The sequence below is a fragment of the Pteronotus mesoamericanus genome, unplaced genomic scaffold (assembly GCF_021234165.1).
Source record: "Pteronotus mesoamericanus isolate MK-2021 breed Mesoamerican mustached bat unplaced genomic scaffold, CSHL_Meso_final contig_20, whole genome shotgun sequence".
Classification (NCBI taxonomy): domain Eukaryota; kingdom Metazoa; phylum Chordata; class Mammalia; order Chiroptera; family Mormoopidae; genus Pteronotus; species Pteronotus mesoamericanus.
Window position 1 is genome coordinate 4606151 of NW_026555085.1, and position 6000 is coordinate 4612150.

A 6000-nucleotide genomic window follows, 5' to 3' on the forward strand; every position below is an offset into this window, starting at 1 on the left:
AGTGCTTGTGTTCAAGTAACCCTCCGTTTACTTAATGTCTCCAAAGCACAAGAGGACAACAGGTCCTCAAATAATATCCTTTCCTTATAATGTTGCTGAGATGCCAAAGGGCCTTAACTCTTATTTATAAAATTAGCCTATGGTTAAATTGGTTCTGGTACATGTTTTGCTTAAAGTCACAGAATGTATTTTTCTTTTTTCTTTAATTATATTTTATTGATTATGCCATTACAGTTGTGCCAGTTTTTCCCCTCTCCACACAGTCCGTCCCACTTCCTCAGGCAATCCCCACCCAGTTCTCCATGTCCATGGGTCATGCATATATGTTCTTTGGCTACTCTGATGCTGTACTATACATCCCCATGACTATTGTGTAACTACCATTTTGTGCTTCTTAATTCCTTCACTTTTTTCGGCCATCCCCCTGACCCTCATGTCTGGCAACCACCAAAACATTCTCTATGATTCTGTTTCTGTTCTGCTTGTTTCTTTATTTTGTTTTTTAGATTCAGTTGTTGATAGTTATGTATTTGTTGCCATTTTATTCATATTTTTATCTTTTTCTTAAATAAGTCACTTTAACATTTCATATAATATTGGTTTGCTGATGGTGAACTCCTTCAGCTTTTTCTTGACTGGGAAGCTTTTTATCTACCCTTCAATTCTAAGTGATAGCTTTAGTAGGTAGAGTAATCTTGGTTGTGAGTCTGCATTTCATCACTTTGAATATTTATTGCTAATCCCTTCTAGCCTGCAAAGTTTCTTTTGAGGAATCAACTGACAGTCTTAAGGGAACTACTTTGTAGGTAACTAACTGCTTTTTTTTTTTTTTGCTGCTTTTAAGATTCTCTCTTTGTCGTTAACCTTTGGCATTGTAAAAATGATGTCTTGCTGTTAGCCTCTTTGGGTTCATCTTGTTTGGGACTCTCTGCACTTCCAGGACTTGCCTGTTTATTTCCTTCACCAAGTTAAGGAAATTTTCTGCCATTATTTTTTCAAATAGGTTTTCAATTTTTTGCTCTTTCTCTTCCCCTTCCAGTGCCCCCATGAGGCAAATGTGGGTATGATTAAAATTGCTCCAGAGGCTCATTACACTGGCCTCATTGGGAGGGAGGGGGATTATTTTTTCTTCTTGCTGTTTTGAGTAGCAGGCCATGGTCAGCTACTACCTGTGTTCTGTCCAAGGCCATGTAGCATAAGCTACAAAGCAGTCTGCAGATGGCTACTACTTATGCTGGGCTTGAAGGTGCCCAAGTGATGCCAAGCTGTGAACCAGTGCCGGCTAGTGCCAGGCCTGGGGCCACTTAGCAAGAGGTATGGGACTTGCTGAGACCAGATGCTGCTTGAGAAGATTTAGGAAAATCTGAAGCAGGAGCCAAGACCAGCCTGTGTATGGAAAAGCCTTTCACTGGAAACAGCTTGGGTGGGCCTGAAAGTTGGGTGAGGCAGAGTCTTAGGGAATCACCAGGGTGGGGCAAACAGTGTGAGCCAGGTTGATGGAGTCTCAGATATGGCACCTGCCTGCTGGCTCTGTGGGAGGAGGGATCAGAAAAGGAACAATGGCCTCTGCCATCAGTTCTCTCCCCCAGCTCTCACTCCGCTGCTGAACAATTCAGGTTCTCCCATGTACCTGTGGGCCTTCCAAGCTGCTACCCCAATGTTGGAGCTCAGAGGGAATGAGTCTGAATAAGTCTGTGCGTGAGCCTTTTAAGAGGAACTGCCTGAGAATGCAGCAGTTTCTGTCTTCTACAACTTCATTTCCCACTGTTTTTTACAGCCAGAAGTTATGGGGACTTATATTCCTGGCACTGGAACCCTGGGCTGGGGGGTCCACTGTGGGGCTGGGACCCTTTGCTCCTGCGATATCCCTCCTGATTTTTATTTGCCACACATGGGTCTTGGACCATCCCATTCTGTGTCTCCATCCCTCTTACCGGTCTTGATGTGGTTTCTTCTTTAATTCCGTAGTTGTAGTACTTTCATTCAGTTCAATTTCCAGCAGTACTGAATACTGACTGTTCTGTAGTTTAGTTGTAATTTTGATGTGGTTGTGTGAGGAGGTGAGCTGTGTTTACCTAGGCTGACATCTCAGCTTTCTCTCAAGTCACAGAACCTATTGACAACTTTAAGGAAGGACTTAGTGTAGTGACATTGGCAATTCGGATATGCCGAAGAGAAGCCATAAAGTGCTTCCTTTAACAAAAAAGTATATATGTACTGTAGAGGAAAAAACACAGTATATATAGGGTTCGATACTCACAGTTTCAGGCATCCACTGGGGGTCTTGAAGCTTAAGGGGGGATTCCTGTACTTATTGCCATATTATTTCCAGTTAAATACTTCTCCAAAAGTCCTATAAGAAAAAACTAGTATGTAAAATGTTGCCTGTTTCCTTATGACCAGAGTAAATAGTAAGGTATCTCTTTAGTTGCCTAAGCCAGAAACATAGGAATCATTTATATATCTCTTATCTTCCATTTGTCGATAACTCTGTTGCTTCTGCCTTCTGACATCAACCCAGGGCCTTCCCTCCTTGCCATCTGCCATTACTTCAGTAGGATTCTTCCCCTTACCTCTTCTTGGCTCCCATCGAGACTTTACTTCAGCCCCATCCACCCACAGCAGCAAGAGGAATCTTTCCCAGATACAGAACTAAGTAAGTCATTGCTTTGATTAAAACCCTGCAGATGTTTTTCAGTTCTTTGAAGTTAAAATCTAAATTTTACTAGGAGATACAAGACTCCGCAGGAACTGGCCCCCCTGCACCTTTACCCTCTAGTCTAGTCATTCTGAATTACCTACAGTTTCTTGAACCTCTACACAACCTTCCAGGTCTTGAACATGCTTCCCTGTTGTGTGAAGTGCTCTTCTTCTAAGACCCTCACTCACTCAATTGTCCTTCCCCACCAACCCAAAGAGAGGTCATATGCATTTATCCTTCAAAGCTCATATTAAAAGTCACCTCTGGAAGCCCTCCCTAACTACCCCTGTACCTCCTATTAGCCAGGGTTTGCCCTGCTTTATCATGTTATTTGTCACATAGTATCATCATTGTTTTCTTGCCAGTTTCACATTTCAGACTTCTTGAAGGCAAGGTCTTGTGTCACACTTATCCTTGCTTACTTCACTCAGCATTTATCGCAGGACCTAACATAGAACACATCTCAAAAAATTTGTTAATGAAAGAACAGCTATTGCCCTTACAGAACCTGATCTTAAGTATAGAGCTCAATCAGTTGCCCAGTGTGAAATGAGACTGACTCGTTATAGGAACACCTCCATATAACACACCTAAAATTTGTTTTCTGAATGAAGATCACACAGCATTCTTTGTTCCACATTTCAGAGATTATCTGTAGTAACTTTTTAGGGCCGATTCTGGATAAAATGACATATAAAATACAGAAAATTGGTTTTTGTAGGTTCCTTACTTGACTCTGCTCCCTAAACATGCCTCTCACTCCTTCTACCTCTCCAGGACTATCTTGTGCATCCATGAAGTTCCCCAGGAGCACCTTCTGTTTCTGGTCTTTGCTTCTGAATTAGCTCTCTATTTCTACATAATGAATCTCCCCAAAACATAATGGCTTAAAGTCATGAATTATTTATTATTTCTCATGGTTTCCATGGGTTATGGATCCTGGAGTGGTTTTGCTGAGCATTTTTAGTTTGGCGTCTTTAATAAGATTTCAGTCAGGTGTTGGCCAGGCTATGGTTATCTGAAGGCTTGACTGGGGATCCAATTCCAAGGGGCGCCCTCATGTGGCTGGCAGTTGGAAAGAGGCCCAGTACCCTTCCATGTGGACTTCTCCATGGCAATACTTGAGCATCCTCATGACATGTTGGCTTGATTCCTCCCAGACCAAATGATACAAGATTCCAAGACTGAATTGCAATGCTTTTTATGACCTAGCCTTGGAAGTCACGACTTTATCAGTGTCACAGCTTTTTACTTATAAAATAGGGCAGCCTGACTCATAGGTCAGTGAGGGAGGAGGGTACACAAAGGTATGAATAGCAGTAGGCAGGGATCATTGGGAGCCATATTAGAAGCTGCCTACTATACCTCTAATAAGTTACCATTTGTAGTAGCATCAAAAAAATCAATATCTAGGGATAAATATAAGAAAAATTGTGTAAGATCTGTATACCTAAAACTAGAAAATATTGCTGAGAGAAAGTAAAGACCTAAATAAATGGAGAGAGATATCATGTTCTTAGATTCAGAAACTCAATATTGAAAATAAACCATTTTCCCTAAATTGATACATGGATTCAACACAATTCCTATAAAAATATCATCAGATTATTTAGAAGAAATAGGTATAATTATTGTAATATATATGGAAAGGAAAGGATATAAAACAGATAAGGAAAAAATCCTGAAAAAGAATAGAATTGAAGGACTTACGTTACCTAACTTCAATACTTACTGTAAAGTCTCAGTCATCACCCCTGGCCAGGTAGCTCAGTTGGTTAGGACACTGTCCTTATATCCCAAGGTTGTGGGTTCAATCCCTGGGCAGGGTACATACAAGAGTCAACCAATGAATGCATAAATAAGTGAAACAACAAATCAATATTTCTTCCCCCCCACCTCACTCTCTAAAACCATAAATTAAAAATTCATATAACGTGACAGTAATCAGGACAGTGGGACAGACTAATAGATCAATGGAAGAGAATAGAGAATCCAGAAATACTTACATACTTACATGATTATTTGATTTTCAAGAAGGCACCAGAGCAATCCAATGGAAAAAAAGACAGACTTTTTAACAAATGGTGCTGGAATAAATGGATATCCATATGGGAACAAATGAACCATGACTCCTTCCTCACACCATGTGCAAAGATTAATTCAAGATGAACCATAGATATTAATATAAAATCTAAAACCCGCCCTGGCTGGTGTGGCTCAGTGGACTGAGTGCCAGACAGCAAACCAAAGGGTCGTCGGTTGGGTTCCCAGTCAGGGCACAGGCCTCGGTTGTGCGCCAGGTCCCCAAGCAGGGCTCCGCTCAGGATGCAACCACACATTGATGTTTCTCTCTCTCCTTCCCTTCCCCTCTCTAAAAATAAATAATAAAATCTTTAAAAATTTAAAAAAAATTAAAACCCTACAGACTTCTGTGGAAAATGTGGTATACCTTCATGACTTAAAAGGCAGCTAGGTTACGAAAGCAATAACCATAAAAGGAAATCAATAAATTTGACTTAATCAAAACTAAAAACTTCTGCTAATCAAAAGATGCCATTGAAAAAATTAATGGACAAGCGACAATGGGAAGAAAATATTAATAAAACACATACCTGACAAAGGACTAGTATCCAGGATATATAAGGAACTACTACAACTCAATAATAAAAAGATCAATTACCTAACTTTAAACTGGGCAAAAAGATAGCCCTTTCAACAAATAATGCTAGAAAAATTGAACATCCATAAGCAAAATCAAAATCTAGGGGTAAACGTAAATGAACCTCAAACTAAGTGTCGTACATAAAGCTATTCAAAGTAGATCATGGATTTAAATATAAGACATAAAGCCATAAACCTTTTAAGAAAAAAAAGCATTGGAAAATCTTCAGATTTAGCACTAGACAGACTTCTTAGACTTAACGAAAACATGATCTATAAAAAAATTGATAAATCGGTTTCATCAAAATTTCAGTATTTTTCTCTGTGAAAGACTCTATTAGGAGAATGAAAAGGCAAGTTACAGGCTGGAAGACAGTATTTGCAAATCACATATACAACAGAGAACTATCATCTAGAATAAAGAATTTTCAAAACAGCCCTGGCTGGTGTGGCTCAGTGGATTGAGTGCCAGCCTGCAAACCAAAGGGTCACCAGTTCAATTCCCAGTCAGGGTACATGCCTAGGTTGCAGGTCAGATTCTCAGTAGGGGGCAAATGAGAAGCAACCACACATTGATGTTTCTCTCCCTCTTTCTCCTTCCCTTCCCCTCTCTCTAAAAATAAATAAATAAATAAATA